Source organism: Apodemus sylvaticus, chromosome 11, assembly GCF_947179515.1.
Source record: "Apodemus sylvaticus chromosome 11, mApoSyl1.1, whole genome shotgun sequence".
In the NCBI taxonomy this organism is placed as follows: Eukaryota; Metazoa; Chordata; class Mammalia; order Rodentia; family Muridae; genus Apodemus; species Apodemus sylvaticus.
The window spans coordinates 90014701-90032404 of NC_067482.1; the positions used below are offsets into that span (position 1 = coordinate 90014701).

The 17704-nt window shown below is 36.3% G+C and overlaps 1 pseudogene; it reads right to left on the reverse strand.

Moving 5' to 3' along the window:
• Nucleotides 1-11634: 11634 nt before the first annotated feature.
• LOC127696794 (glutamine synthetase-like) lies at nt 11635-16735 on the reverse strand (annotated as a pseudogene).
• Nucleotides 16736-17704: the final 969 nt, after the last annotated feature.

A 17704-nucleotide genomic window follows, 5' to 3' on the forward strand; every position in this document is an offset into this window, starting at 1 on the left:
CCTCCAAACCAACTTGGAGTCTCTTGTTTACTTTGCTTGTGCTATGCCCTGGCTATCACTGTGGTCTCAAATAATGTGCCTAGTAACTAGGGTTTTCAGTAAGTTTTCATTGAAACTTATTGACTACCCAAATGGCTACTAAACAGTGTAAGGAATTTATGCTATAGAACTTGAATATACCTAATGTAACAATAGAATTACTCTGAAATTTAGAATGATGATACTCTAACATCAGAATGATGTTAGAAATGGAAAATTTATACTTGGAAAATAGTGGTATTAAAAATAGAGACATACAAAAAAGTACTGTATACTGACACATTTAGGCTACAGTTATTATACAATTTATGTGAAAATTTATATAATTTGTATTCCATGCCTAAAATACTCCAATGTATTTGTAAATGTCCCACAACATGAGAACTGGCTAGCATAAAATTATTTATTCTCTGAAGGATTTTTATTAATTCTTTCATAAGTTCATATATTGCATTTTGTTGACATTTTCTCTCTATTGTTATCCCTATCTTCTCCTAAAAGTCATACTCACCATCTTACCTCCAGCAGCTTCATATATTTGTTTTAAAAAAACAAAAATGAAAACAAAAACAAGTCCAATGTGTGTTTCCTGTATACTCTTGGGTGTGGTTCTCTCCAGCTATCTACTAAAGCATGCTCAATCTACAAGGAACTACCTCTCTAATGAAACTGACTCTTCTTATTTTGAAAACCATAAGCTGTCAATAGATCATCATGTAGGAGCTAGAACTCAAGAGGTATTCTCGACACTTGTAGGGCAATTTCATCTCACACCAAGTAAACACACCCCCTCACACATATGTACATACATACTACATACATACATACATACATACATACATACATACATATGATTGTGTTATAAAATGGTAGGTCTTCATACAGCTCTCTCAAGGATCCTTGGTGTTATTCATTTCTATACTCCCTCCTCTTCATGACTCTCCTGTCCTTTCTGTTCTAAACCCACCAAAGTCAGTAGCATTACCATTTCATATAAAATACATTTGGCAACCCATCTATTAAGATCTTTATACCTTCTCCCAAATGTCCTCTTTGTAGTTTTCTATACTCTGCAAATACCCTAAATGAAACATATAAATATAATTCTTCAAGAGTAAGACCAACATGTAAGTAGAAACATGTTTCAGTTGTCCTTTGGAATATGAGTTATTTGACTCATTTTTTCATCCAGTTACTTGCAATTGTTCCCCCCCCCCCCCGTTTAATAGTGCTTTTTAGCTTTTCACAAAATATTATTTTATTTGTTTACATTCCTGTTGTTGCTCCTCCTTTTCTGTCCCCCATCCCATAATTTCTAATGCCATTCCTCCTCCCCCTTGCCTCTGATATGGTGGCTCCCCCATTAGGCTTCCCTTTTCTCTGGGGCCTCAGGTCTCTTGAGGATAAATCTCATCTTTTCCCACTAAGAAATCTCTGTGGTATATTTGAGTCCGGGGCTTCAGACTGATCCTTATATGATCCTGGATAATAGCTTAGTCTCTGGGAGCTCCCTAGGTTCTGAATAAGTTGAGACAGCTAGCCTTCCTATAGGGTTGTTCTCCTCTTTGGCTTCTTCAACCCTTCCCTTAATTCAATCACAGGGTTCTCAACTTCAATTCAATGGTTGGGTATGCATCTGCTTCTGTCTCAATCAACTGTTGGTAAGGACTCCCAGAGGACTTCCATGCCAGGGTAAACTCGGAACTCACACCATAGCATCAGTAATAGTGTCAGAACTTGTTGCCCTCGCATGAGATGAATGCTAAGTTGGGCCAGTCACTGGACTGCCTTTCCATCAATGTCTTCCCCTGTTTTTTGTCACTGCAGTTCTTTTAGACAGGAATAATTCTGGGTCAGAAATTTTCACTGTGGGGTTAATAACCCTGCACCTCTACTTGAGGCACTGTCTACCTACTGCAGGTGGACTCTTTGAGTTCCCTTACTCAATGTTGATCATTTTGACTAAATCACAACAGTTGAGTCTTTAGAGTCTCTCACCTCACTTCCCGGGTTTCTGGTACATTTTAGTTGGGCCCCCAACCTCTTACCACCTAATGCTGCTTATTTCCATTCATTCTTTGGCCCAATGGACTTCTCTCCTGTGCCTCCCATACCCAATCCTGTACCATTTCCCCCTCTACCTCCCCTCCTCTACCCATGTTTCTCCCTCCCTCTTACTTCAGTGATTACTTTCTTCCCCCTGCTATGTGGAATTGAAACATCCTTACTTGGGCCTTTCTACTTGTTACACTTGGTATGGTCTGTGGGTTGTATCTTCAGTATTCTGTACTTTTTTTTGGCTAATATTCACTAATATTTGAGTACATACAATGAAAGTCCTTAGGGATCTGACTTTTCTCATTCCACATGGTATTTTCTAGAACCATCAATGTGCGTGCAAATTTCATGATTTCCACATTTTTAATAACTGAATAATATTCTATTGTGTAAATGAACCACATTTTCTGTATCCATTCTTCTTTTTCTTCCTTTATATGTTTTATTGAATATTGTCTTCATTTACATTACCAATGGGAAAACCTTTCCAGATTCCCCCCTCCCCCAAAACCCCCCAACCCCTCCTTTCACCTCCTGCCTCCACATATATGCCCCTATCCCAACCCACTCCCACCTCCCTCTCCTCTATTTCCCTGTGTTGGGGTATCTATTGAACCTTTATCTGATCAAGGACCACTCCTCCCACAGATGCCACAAAAGGATATGTAGCCCTGCATTTGATAATTTCCTGCCATTAACTCCTCCTGGGTATGTTTGCTTCTTTCTGACCTAGTGTTTCAAGTGTGATGTTAATTTGCTTGTTTTGGATCTATCCAAACAAGCAAAAGCACTTAGTAATGTGAATGTTCCTCCTAATACTTTATCTCCCATATGTTAAAGTATAATGTGTCTTTGTTTTCATTTAATTCTATAAAGTCCTTGATTTCTTTCTTCATTTCTTCCCTGACCAAGTTATCATTGAACAGAGAGTTCTTTAGTTTTCTTTAATCTGTGGACTTTCTGATGTTTATATTGTTAAAGTCTAGCCTTAGTCCATGATGATCTGACAGAATTAATGAGATCATTTCAATATTTTTGTATTTGCTGAGGCTTGTTTTATGTCTGGTTATAAGGTCATTTTTGGAGAAGGTTCCATGAGGTACTAAGAAAATGATATATTCTCTTGTTTTGGGATGAAATGTTCTATAGACAGATGCTAAATCCATTTGATTCATAACTTGTATTAGTTTCACTGTGTCTGTGTTGCGTTTCTGCTTCTAGAACCTGTCTGTTGGTGAGAGTGAATCCTCTCACTATTAATGTGTGAGTTCAGTGTGTCTTTGGAAATCTATTAAAGTTTCTTTTAGGAATGTGGGTGCTTTTACATTTGGGGCATAGATATTCAAAATTTTGAGTTCTTCTTGGTCTAATTTTCCTTTGATAACTATGAAAAGTTCTTCCAGATACTATTTGATAAAATATGGTTGATTTATGGCAAGTCCAACTTATTTCTTGTGAACATTTGGTTGGTAAACTTTTCTTCCAGGCTTTTAGGCTGAGGTAGTGTCTGTCTTTGTCATTGATGTGTGTTTCTTGAATGCAGCAAAATGCTGGATCCTTTTTATCTATCCCGACCATTCATCTGTGTCTTTTTATTGGGGAATTGAGTGCATTGATGCTGGGAGATATTAAAGATAGATGATTGTTAGTTCCCTTTATTTTTTTTTTTGCTGGAGGTGGTATTATGTGTGTATGAGTCTATTCCTTTGTGTTTTTATAAATATTTAATTTTTTATGTTTTCTTGGATGTAGTTACACTTTACATTGGAGATTTCATTCCAGTATCTTATATAGGGCTGAATTAGTAAAAAGGTATTATTCAAATTTGATTTTGTCATGGAGTTTTTCCATCTTGGTTTTTCCATCTATAATGACTGATATTTTTGCTGGGGATATTATCCTGGGCTGGAATTTGTGTTCCCTTGGGGTCTATATGACATCTGACATGGATCTTCTGGCTTTTAGAGTCTCTGTTGAGAAGTCTGGTGTAATCTGATAGGTCTGCCTTTATATGTTACTTGACCTTTTTCCCTTACAGCTTTTATTATTTTTTCCTTGGTATGTACATTTAGTGTTTTGATTATTATCTGACAGGATTTTCTTTTCTGGTCCTACTTATTTGGTGTTCTATGGGCTTATTGTACATTTATTGCCATCTCTTTCTTTAGGATAGGGAAGTTTTTTTTTTTTTCCTAAGATTTTGTTGAAGATGTTTTCTAGCCCTTTGAGTTGGGAATTTTTCACCTTTTTCTATTTCTATTATTCTTTTTTTATTTCTTTTTTTTATTCGATATATTTTTATTTACATTTCAAATGATTTCTCATTTTCTAGAACCCCACTCCCCGAAAGTCCCATCAGCACCCTTCCCTCCCCCTGTTTTCCCACCCAACCCTTCCCACTTTCCTGGTCTGGTTTTGCCCTATACTGCTTCACTGAGTCTTTCCAGAACAAGGGGCCACTCCTCCGTTCTTCTTGTACCTCATTTGATGTGTGGGTTATGTTTTGGGTAGTCCAGTTTTCTAGGTTAATATCCACTTATCACTGAGTGCATACCATGATTCATCTTTTGAGTCTGGGTTACCTCACTTAGGATCATGTTCTCCAGCTCCATCCATTTGCCTAAGAATTTCATGAATTCATTGTTTCTAATGGCTGAATAGTACTCCATTGTGTAGATATACCACATTTTTTGCATCCACTCTTCTGTTGAGGGATACCTGGGTTCTTTCCAGCTTCTGGCAATTATAAATAGGGCTGCTATGAACATAGTGGAACATGTATCCTTATTGCATGCTGGGGAATCTTCTGGGTATATGTCCAGGAGTGGTATAGCAGGATCTTCTGGAAGTGAGGTACCCAGTTTTCGGAGGAAACGCCAGAGTGATTTCCATAGTGGTTGTACCAATTTGCAACCCCACCAGCAGAGGAGGAGTGTTCTGCTTTCTCTACATCCTCGCCAACATCTGCTGTCTCCTGAATTTTTAATCTTAGCCATTCTGACTGGTGTAAGGTGAAATCTCAGGGTTGTTTTGATTTGCATTTCCCTAATGGCTAATGAAGTTAAGCATTTTTTAAGATGCTTCTCTGCCATCCGAAGTTCGTCAAGTGAAAATTCTTTGATTAACTCTGTACTCCATTTTTTTTAATAGGGTTATTTGGTTTTCTGGAGTCTAACTTCTTGAGTTCTTTATACATATTGGATATTAGCCCTCTATCTGATGTAGGGTTGGTGAAGATCTTTTCCCAATTTTTTGGTTGCCAATTTGCCCTTTTGATGGTGTCCTTTGACTTACAGAAACTTTGTAATTTTATGAGGTCCCATTTGTCAATTCTTAATCTTAGAGCATAAGCTATTGGTGTTCTGTTCAGGAACTTTCCCCCTGTACTGATGTCCTCAAAGGTCTTCACCAATTTCTTTTCTATTAGTTTCAGAGTGTCTGGCTTTATGTGGAGGTCCTTGATTCATTTGGAGTTGATCTTACTACAAGGAGACAAGGATGGATCAATTCGCATTCTTCTGCATGCTGACCTGCAGTTGTACCAGCACCATTTGTTGAAAAGGCTATCTTTTTTTCATTGGATGTTTTCAGCCCCTTTGTCGAGGATCAAGTGGCCATAGGTGTGTGGGTTCATTTCTGGATCTTCAATCCTGTTCCATTGATCTGCCTGCCTGTCACTGTACCAATACCATGCAGTTTTTGACACTATTGCTCTGTACTATTGCTTGAGGTCAGGGATACTGATACACCCCAGAAATACTCAATAAAATTCTTGCCAACCGAATCCAAGAATACATCAAAACGATCATCCACTATGATCAAGTAGGCTTTATCCCAGGGATGCAGGGTTGGTTCAATATACGGAAATCCATCAATGCAATCCACTACATAAACAAACTCAAAGAACAAAACCACATGGTCATTTCATTGGATGCTGAAAAAGCATTTGACAAAATTCAGAATCCTTTCATGCTAAAAGTATTGGAAAGAACAGGAATTCAAGGCCCATACCTAAACATAGTAAAAGCAATATACAGCAAACCGGTAGCCAGCATCAAACTAAATGGAGAGAAACTTGAAGCAATCCCACTAAAATCAGGGACTAGATGGGGCTGCCCCCTTTCTCCTTATCTTTTCAATATTGTACTGGACTTACTAGCTCAGGCAATTAGAAAACATAAAGAGGTCAAAAGGATACAAATTGGAAAGGAAGAAGTCAAACTATCATTATTTGCAGATGATATGATAGTCTACCTAAGTGACCCAAAAAAATCCACTAGAGAACTCCTACAGCTGATAAACAACTTCAGCAAAGTGGCAGGTTATAAAATCAACTTAAGTAAATCAGTGGCCTTCCTATACTCAAAGGATAAGCAGGCTGAGAAAGAAATTAGGGAAATGACCCCCTTCACAATAGCCACCAGCAGTATAAAGTACCTTGGCGTGACTCTTACCAAACATGTGAAAGATCTTTATGACAAGAACTTCAAGACTCTGAAGAAGGAAATGGAAGAAGACCTCAAAAAATGGAAAAACCTTCCATGCTCATGGATCAGCAGGATTAGTATAGTTAAAAATGGTCATTTTGCCAAAAGCAATATACAGATTCAATGCAATACCCATCAAAACCCCAACTCAATTCTTCACAGAGTTAGAAAGAGCAATCCTCAAATTCATCTGGAATAACAAAAAACCCAGGATAGCTAAAATTAGTCACAACAATATTTCTATTACTCTTAACTTTGATTTTTCCTTTGTGTCTTGAATTTCCTGGATATTTTGGATTATGAGCTTTTTACATTTTCTGTTTGTTTTGACCAATATGTCAATATTTTCTATAATATCTTCTATGCTTGAGACTCTCTCTTGCAACTCTTGTATCCTGTTGATGATGCTTGCATCTGTATCTCTTAATCTCGTTTGTAACTTGTCCTTTTCCAGGCTTGGCTCCCTTTTTTCTTTTCTTTATTGTTTCTATTTCCATTTTTACTTTCTTGGACCATTTTATTCAATTCTTTCACCTAAGTGATTGTATCGTACTGTATTTCTTTAGGGGACTCTTTTGTTTCCTCCTTAATGCCTTCTACCTGTTTACCTCTGTTTTTCTTTATTTCTTTAAGGGATTTCTTTATATCCTCCTTACAGGCCTGTATCATTTTTGTGAGATGTGATTATGCATCGTTATTCTGCTTTTAAGGCATGTTGGTATATCTAAGGCTTGCTATGTTGAAAGAACTAGGTTCTTGTGTTGGCAAATTACATTGGGTTCTGTAGCTTATGTTCTTGAGCTTGCCTCTGGACATTTAGCTTTCTCTGGTGTTAACTGGCCTGGGTGTCTGTGGCAAGAGCTGGCCTCCTTAGAGCCGAGCAGTTCTGTTTCTGGTTAGGGTGGGCCTTTGTCTCTCTTGATAGAGTAGAACTCCTGTGTCCCTGTTTATTGCAAAACTCCTGAGAGGAAGGAGGGTTATGTCTCTGGTTACTTCGGGACTCCTGGGAGGCAAATAGGCTGTGGGGTTTGGGAGGGTATCTGGCCAATTGATATGGCCAGAGTATGAGGCCAATCAGAAGAAGTGTATGGAGATGGGGTATGGTGGTAGGGAGGTGGGTCATCCCTAATTAACTGGGGCCCATGGTTGTCCCAGATGGAGAGGGCATTTGGTTGAGATTCTTACCTGTTTCTTTGATTACAGAGGAAATCCTAGAAGGCAAGCAGGCTGTAGGTTTAGGGAGGTTTCTGTCCACTGATCTGGAACATTTACTGCAAATTTTGCAGCAAATAAGAGACTATAAAATATTGTATACATATACCATATTGTCCTTATCTATTAAGCTACTGATGATATCTAGGCTGCATACATTTACATGACAATTGTAATTAGAACAGCAAAAATATAGATAAGTAAGTAAACCTATAATAGAACATATTCCTTTAATTATGTGCATATAAATGGTATAGCTGGGTCATATGACAGTTCTCTTTCTAGCTTTTGATGAAATTTCCTTACTTATTTCCATAAGGGCTTTACAAGACTGAATTCTGGACAACAGTGGATGAAGATTCTCAGTTTCCCATACTCTTGCCAGTATTTTAAGTTTTCTTACTTTCATATGTTCTGAGTCGTGCTAAATGAAATACGAAAGTAATTTTTTTTGATGACCAAGGATTTGAGTGCCTTCTGAAACATTTCTTAACCATTTGTCTTTATTCTTTGGAGAAATCTCTGTTCAGATGCATACCATATATTCAATTCAGTACTTTGTTTTCTTTGTGTGGTGGTTGGAATAAGATTGACCTCCGTCGGTTTATAAATTTTTAATTCCTAGCCACTAGTGGGTGAAACTGTTTGGAAAGGTTTAAATGTGGCCATATTAGAGGAATCCTATCACTAGTATGTGAACTTTGGGTTTTACAAACCCTAAATCTTTCCCAGTTTGTTCCTTGCCCACTCTTATGCTTTTAGAAAAGAATGTAAATTCTCATGGTGATAAAACATATCAGCATAAGTTTGTGCAACAAACATTTGCCTAACATAAATACAAGGTAATATACAGAAACAAATTTTAAAATAAAGCATTTAACAGAGTAACATATGACTCAGTAAGACCTACACTGAAAAAGTTTTTTAGCCTTCATATTTATTTGTGTTAGTTCCATGTATTTATATCATATATCTAAAAAACACATATGTAAAGGTACACGAAGTCATCTCAAAAGATATGTTTTTAAAATATACACTGTAAGAGTAAGTACATGACTAAATCAATTTTGCATTCTGACTCAGCTTCATTTTGCATTTATTTTTATATATTTTGTCCTTGAAAATTTGATAAACAAATATAATGAAATTTGCTCATTAAGTCACTCATTTCTACTTTTTATCTCCCCTACATATATACAACACATCTCTGTCATTTTTAAATCTTCTAAGTTTAATTAGTACTGTGCATATCAAAAATCAAAATGAAATAAAATATTTCCCCTTCCCCTACAACTATCAATCTCCAGTAGTTGTTTAGTATAGAATAAGCTTGGTGAATGTGATGGTTTGTAAATGTTTAGCCCAGGAAGTGGCACTATTAGAAGGTGTAGCCCTGTTATATTTAGGTTATATTTTGTACCAGGTATGGCTAGACTTATATTTGGACAAGCCTATAGGGGCCAGGGAGTAGAATGTGATGACTTGTATATGTTCAGCACAGGAAATGGCACTATTAGAAGATATGACCCTGTTAGATTAGGTGTGGCCTTGTTGGAGTAGACATTACTCTGTGTGTGGAGGGTTTAAGAGTATCATCCTAGCTACCTGGAAGTCAGTTTTCTCCCAGCAGTCTTTAGAAAAAGGCTTAGAACTCTCAGCTCTTCCTGTACCATGCCCCTCTGGATGCTTTTATGTTCCCACATTGATGATAGTGAACTGAACCTCTAAACCTGTAAGTCAGCCCCAATTAAATGTTGGTCTTATAAGAGCTGCCTTGGTCATGGTATCTGTTCACAGCAGTAAAACCCTAACTAAGAGAGTGAGCCCCTCTCTATTACATGTCAGAGTTTTGTATGTTCTATTTGTGCTATTTATCTTATGCAAATAACCAGACTGCTTTTATTTCATGAATACAATGGCCATGTCATGGCCAGAATACAGCATTGTATATCAATCTTTCCCATCCTCTCATCCTCGGGTTCTTAAATTCCTTAACCATCCTCTTCAAGATTTTTCTGAGTTTTGTAGTGCATAGTGGGTGGGGCATAAGATGCAGAGATAAATAACTGGAAACATGCTGAGAATAATTACTGACTTTGTTTGCATCCAAATTATAAATAATGCCTAAGTTGGAAAAACCATAGAAGGAAACCTGTATTCATGAATTCCACAAATATTTGTTTGGTACTCCAAACTAAGCACCAAGATAAGTATAGGAACAGTTTCAAAAGTTTTGTTTGTTTATTTTGTTTGTTTGTTTTTTGTTTTTTGGTATTTTCGTTGTGTTTTGTATTGTTTTTAAACTTGCTCTTTTACAAAATATCTACTATAGGCAGAAATAACTGTAATTTAATGTTTATATTTAAATGAGTTTTGAAGTATGTTTAAATAGAAGAACATTAATAAAGGAATTTCATGTTTGCCTACAAATACTTCTTACAAGGTAACACTTTTTCTGTTAATGCCTGATGGTGATTTCTTCACTTCTCATGAAAGAAACCATAAATCATTAAGATTTAATGTAGATTTATCAGAAGATTTTTGAGACTATGTAGCATTACCATAAATCTTTAAACATGATTAATGTCATTGTAAAATATGTTAACATTTGCTAACAATTATTTTGAATAAAAGGAGAGAAATAAACAACAGATAAATGTCTTTAAGGAATGAATCAGCTAAATGAATATTTTTAAATGTTTTCCAATAATAATATTTAACAAATAATAAGAAAAGATATAGTAACCTTTCAAAACACAGAGTATCAAGCTTTTAGATTGTCATATGTGTATATTGTTTGATAAATGTTTGAAACTTCTTTTATTAAACTTACCCATTTTATAAAATATAATAGAATAAAATTAAAATTGAGAAACAATGAAATCCTTTATATGATCTACTGTTTCACATTATTATAACTATTTTACCTATTTTATCTCAATGGGTAAAATATCAACCGCTATAATTTAATGGTTTTGCTCTCCCCTTTACTTAAAAGTATTAGAGAACTTCAAGAGATGTTCTCTAATAAAAGAAAGTTTATTTAATGAAAGATCCATGGAAATATATTATTCTGGTTTATTTAGTTTTGCTAACATTGTGTGTAAATGCAAGTTCATAAAGAAATGGTTTATTTTTAACTTATATCTCCAGGTCTTAGTCTAACATTGAAGGAAGTCAGGGCAGGAGCTCAATCAGCAACTGACGCATAATTTTTGTTTCCTTACCTATGAGCTATGCCAGCTTTATATATATATGGCACAGGTCTTTCTACCTAGATGTGTTACTACTTATAGTAGGGCTGATCCCTTCTATATCCCGAAAGACATGCCAACATATCTGATGGAGACAATTCTTATTATGAGTTACTTTTGTGGTTGCTCTAGTTTGTGTCCTGCTGACAAGAGCATCTTCTAAGCCTAAACACAGGGTCATGTTGTGGTGAGCAGTGGCATGCCACATGCTATATTTCCAACATCTACTCATCTACCCACATTATTTCAGGTAAACCCTAAAAATTAATGAAGAATTTGAGCCTAGATAACCAAAATTCCTTTTATTTCAACCCAATTCCTACCTCAGGAGAGCCTCAGTTCTAACTATTCTCCTCACTCAAACTTGGGCCCCAATGAATAGGTACACACACACACACACACACAAACACACACACATTATATATACATTTGACCCTTCTACTCTGACCAATACATGCAAAGCATGAGGAATAAAAAGACCTTGGTATTCCATTCTTTGAATTACAATGTGGACAACTGGGAGAGGGAAGAGTTAGAGTGGGATGAACTAGGGAAGATTCAAAATCACTGTAATTCTCCACTGCTTAGTCATTGTATTGGAAGGGCTTGTTGCCAGTCTCATTGAGAATGGAAGTACAGATAATGTCTTCTCTCAGTGCATAGGAGTCATAATTGGAAAAGGATGATGATCTTCAAAGTAACCTTTCTCCTGGCTGACAGTTTAGAGAATGCAGATGCTGGCACTGCAATTGGCAGCACCAGCAGAAAAGTCATTGATATTGGAAGTTTTGTTGCATCCAGCCATTTTCTAGGCACCCTTAGGGACCCTAGATGTGGATATGATACTTGTGCCTCTTACTTCATTTGTCAATGCCCCCCCACCCCAATATACTTTAGACCATTGTCCTCCTTCTTGGCCTTGGCACAAAATTTGGTATGTCAGCCTTGATCATTCTAGTTGCTAGGAATGGGGTTTGGGGAAAAGTTTGCTATTACCCTAGAGTCTTTGCACACATGATGCAAGATGAAATCAGCAATCGGGAATTGATATTTCATGCACATCCCTTCCCAGGTTCCTATTTGGAATTTCTACTGGACAGGCATAACCTCAGCATTTGTTCCTGTGATCTTGACTCTGGCATAAAAGTAGGATTGGCAGTAAGCCTCTATGATATTTCTGCCATAGGCTTTGTCTGCTCCCATACCATAGTAATACAGAATTTGGGGCCCAGGGAAACCATTGGAAGGTAAACTAAAAGCATGCTCATCTACTTCCATGAGAGTATGTTCCTATTCTATTCCAAATTAGGGGTGCTGGTTTCTCATAGTGATCATTATCCATTTACAGGTGTGCTTTAATTATTTTTTTGCAGCTATCTATCCCACTCATAACTACATGCCCAAGGGACTAACAGTATTTACAAATACTTGTTCATTGTTTCTCTTTCTTTACAACAACTAACTCAAATGTCTTTAAATTATAAATCGGTAATGATTATTGAATATTATTCAGCTATAAAGAAAAATGAAATAATGAATTTATTAATTAAATAATCTTTTAAAGGTCACATTGAATAAGGTAATTCAGATTGTCTTATTGGAGATTTCTAGCCCCAAATCTTCAGATAGGATTATGAAATCATAAGTAACCTCTCAACCTAGGAAAGTAAAACTGTACTATTAGTGAGGGAGCTAGAGCAATATTTAGGAGACTAGAATGGTACAAGTGATATGAAAAAGGCAATAGAAAGAGCAGATCTCTATGTAGGAGAGTGTAAAATAACAGCGAAATTATCTAAAAAAGTCATAGTAATCATACTATTACCTACCTAAAATTGCCTATAATACATATAAATCTTTATACACATACACATATAGAATTTGAATGAGATTGCCACATCTAGGTTGACAATTCTCCATCCAAGAGCCATAGACTATCTAATAAGAATACCAGTTCTGGACTTGAAAACACTTTTGAATTGTTGGTCAGGGTTATGCAACACATGCCCATTGGTTTTGCTCTTATCTATAACCTTTGTCCCAGAGGTGTAAAGTAAGTCCCCATTAATTATGGAAATGTACATTTCTGACACAGGGCTCACAAAACTTGCATAAGATCTGACATAAAACCTCCCCACTTAGGAACTGAATATTCAATGAAAAATTTTGTGGTTAGGAAGTAACCAGTAGTCCTACTCAGCTACAATTCTTATGAATCACAAAAATGCTGAGCTTTACAGGGTAAGCTTAAGGGTGCAGTGTAATATACATATCTTGATAACATCAAAAATCTCTCTAATATGGAAATGTCTTGTTTCCTTAGAGACAGAGTTATGTTATATTATGTTTTACTGAACGATGTCTTAAGATGTTTTCCTTAGGCAGACACTTGAGAAGACATGTAATGTATGGAATGTGTATAAGTAGAACCAATCAGAGAGTGAATGAGGCTATTGCATTGGTTTAACCTGCATCCCTTAGTGGGACTTTGCTGATGATGCTCTTGGATCAGTTCACCTTTAACATTTTGCTGACCTATGCTGATGATGTTCTGGAATGACTTTGCAACTCTTTACTGCTCTTCACTGATATTTACTTGTTGTGACATTGTAATAGAAAAGCAGGTCAGACAACTTCTCTTTGTATTCCTGCTGTTTCTTGCGATTTCAGGGAATCAAAGCCTTATTCTCCTCTACCTTGCAGTTTCTTCTGGTCTGAGCCAAGTGCTCCTGATTTATGTTTGGTGTTTGCAGATTATATTTAACTGCTGTTTCATGTTTTATATTTTTTGACTGGGCAACTCATATCCTGAAAATCAAGATTGGAACTGCCCCAAAGAACTGTGTCTAAAGAAACCCACATCCCCCTTGTCCTGTTGCCCATATTTCTCCTTTAACTTTGTCTAGTGGGCTATAATGGAGGTTGAAACATTTATGAAAACTTACTAAAGTAGGTTTTGAACAATCTAAGCATACAAGTAGTGCCCAGTGTGACTTATGTATAATAATAGTTAAGCCTGCTTCTAATAGAAGAGGGAAAGGCAGATTATGATGTGTTCAAAATGTTTTTGAGAAGGTTGGCAAAATAACAGCTGTTGCTGATGGATAGCCTTTTGCTTTGCTCCCAGAGGAGGTTTAATGGATTTGCTTCATAGTCTTTGTACATCATTTTGAAATAGATTGAGTGGGACTAAAAATTGAGAATGGTCACTGAATTATCTTTGGTTAGAGAAGATCTCAGAGTTGTCTATGTTAGAGACTTTGCTAGGACAGTTTGAATTGCTTAGTAAACATCAGTGGGAGGAGAACAACAGGGTTCAGGCTTTATGTCTGAGACCAGGAATTATGGCATAATGAAAGAGGAAAGTAAACTATGCTGAAGAGCAATCTGTGACCCTCACACTGCTCTATGCACTGTCACTACTAGGTGACCAAAGCACCTGAATGAGGCAAGGGGCCAGGAAGATCAGATGATGCAGGGGCAATGGGTTAGGGTTCTGCCTAGTGCACCTCTAGAGAATTTGCTTGGAACTATACAGGCTCCTTTATCCTTCTCAGTCATTGAGTAGCATATACATGCAAATGATAGTGAACATGCTTATAATGACTTAAAATAGCATCCTATAGAAATAGCAGATATAAAGAATTTTAATGAGGTTATCAAATTGTATAGCTTGCATTCTCCTTTTGTTAAAGAAATGTTACCTAATTCAGCTATGCAGCATGGAGTTATTCCTTAAGACTGGAAGGGATTGATGTCAGCTGAGCCAGAAACTAGTCAACAATTAAGATCGTTGTTGTGGAGGCATGAAGTCATAAAAATAGAATAACATAATATATCAAGGGGTATAAATATTACTAAAGACAAACTACTTGGTAGTAGTTCTATGCTTACCTATAAAAATAAATATGATCTGTCCACCTCACTTACTAAGGTAATATAGGGTCCTGTAGATACATTTAAGGATATTTTTCTAAACAGAGATTAGATTCAGCTGTAAATAGAGGCATATCAGACCTTGAGACCAGACAATCATTGATAAAAATCTTGTCAATTTAATTGCAAAATATGAATGTAAGAAAGCAATAAGACCATTTAAATCCTGAAGACCCCCAATAGACAAATGGATAAAAGAGAAAACTGGTACTGATTTTCAGGAGCAGTATGCTGATATCATAGGGCAAATTTTAGCTAGACATCTCAGGAACCAAAGTGTCTACTAATGCTTTAATTGTAGGAAATTTCATCATTTCCAAAAACTTGGAAGGCTAGAACATTTAGAGATCAAATTTGCAGAGGAATATGGTGTTTGACTCTGGGGAAAGTGGTGTTTGTATAGGAGAATAAGCAGTTTCTGGCTGCTATGAACCAGGGTATTGTAGTTTCTGTGGAAATAGCAAATACTGGTGAAATGATTGTAAATGAACAGTGGGTCTTGTTAGTTCGAGACAACACAGAAAACAATGAGCTATCTTCCTTTAGTCAGCCAAGAGGTACCAAGAAGGCAAAGAAAATCAAAACTACGTGTTTCTGATCTTGTACATGTTACAGAAGGAAGTGTAGCTTTGAATATGGCCACAGATATATGTCTTACAATGTCCACAAAAGTTGAATATCACAAGTTGACCACTGGTATTTATGGCCCTTTAATCACAGGGACAGTCAGAATATGAATGTAAGATAAGAAAAAATGGATTAACTTCTCAAGGTTTTATTGTGAATCCAGGTATATTAGATGGGAATAGCAAGGAAGAAACAAAAATCATGGCATATGTGAAAAGGAAATGCAAATTAATGCAGGGGTAGAATTACTCAGCTGATGTTCTTTTCTTAAATCCAGGACAAGACACACTCCAATAGACAAAACAAGGACTTTGGGGAGTATTGAAAAATGTTTGTTTTGGCAAAAAGTGTTTAATGATCAGAGACCCAAATTAGTGGTACAAATAAAAAGTGATGCAAAAAAATTTCAGGATATAAAGGAACTGACATTATTATACTTTTCCAAAAGTCTTGAAGTCCAGCTTAGCCAGTTCAGAAAGTTTAAAAATAATTTATAAAAATGGTAAATTATTAGGAATAAGACAAAACATCTGACAGATTAGCTTTGTGGGACCAGAAGGGTGAACAGGGAAGTTGAGGTCTTACATGATGGACATGCCCATCAGTTTGTGGGGGAAGGGAAATTTTACAATAATGGGGAATGCAAGCAAATATTCCTACAATCTCAGGGAAAACAATGAGAAAATTATAGGTCATATAGTAGATGCTTCTGGGAGGTATTGATAAAGATGATTGAGAACAATCATAAGCTGTACCCATTGTCTACACATATGACATTCCAGGGATTGAGCTTCAAATTTTATAAAAAGAGGCCACATACCAACAACCTTGCCCTTAAAATTTTTATCAAACAGACTTGTAAGGAAAGAGAAATGACTCCTAAGACAAGAAATCCTGTAGGCACTTGAATAACTGGTGCAAGAGCAGATAGAGGATCAGCATAAATAGAAGATTCTACCAGCCCATGGAATACCCCTGTGTAAGTGTTATTCCTAGTTGTCAACTTGACTATATCTGGACTGGACTACAGTCCAGAATTGGAAGGCTCACCTGTGATCCAAATCTTGAGGCTGATTGATACAAATGTCTGACCTGGATCTTGGCATGGAGATCTTTAGGCATAGTGGCAATGAATCCCAGGAGACTAAAGCAAGGAGATCTCTGAGTTCAAGGTCAGCCTGGGACAAAAAGAGACCCAAATTTAGGTATGGAGATACACACCTTTAATCTGGGCCACACTTCCTTAAGAGACCTACATAGGGACATTGGAAAAAGGGATAAGCCTTGTGGGAATGAAGAATTATTAGAACTCTTAGATCTCTGGACTTCCCAGAGATGACCATTGTTAGGGTGTTAGATTACAGACTTTAAGTCATTATAAAAAATTCTCCTTACTGTATAGAGCCCATTCATACTTCTCTGTGACTCTAGAGAACCCTGCCTAACATACCCTGTGATTTTTGTAAAAAAGAAAAAAGAAAAAAAGAAAAAAGAAAGAAAGAAAGAAATTAAGAAAAGAGAGGATGTTAATAGATTTAAGAGCAGTTAATAAGGTAATTCAACCAATAGGTCCTTTACATCCTGAACTTCCTTTATATTCTTGCAGAGATCATGGCCTATAATAATTAACTTGGAAGATGTCCCTTTCACAGTACCTTTGCATGCACATACAGGGAAAGTTTCCTTTCTCAATATATAATTGGAACAAAAGTCATCCAATAAAAAGTAACCACTTGAAGGTACTTCCACAGTGAATATTAAATAGTCCAACTTTATGTCAATATTTTTGAAGCATCCATTCAAAATAATTTGTAAGCAATTTTCTCAATTGATTATCATTACATGGATGTCATTTTTGGCTGATTATGACAAAGATGTTTTAGAGAGTATGGTTAAGGTAGCACAGTGAGTTCTGGCATGCTGTGGGTTAATGATTTCTGTAGAAAAAATATGATGAGGAGATTCATGTAGTTATTTGAGTTATAAAATCATTCAACAATTAATCTATTCACAAAAATTACTAATCTGTAGGTACCAATTGTGAACACTTAAAAATTTTTTAAAAATAATGAGAGATGTTAATTGGCTGAA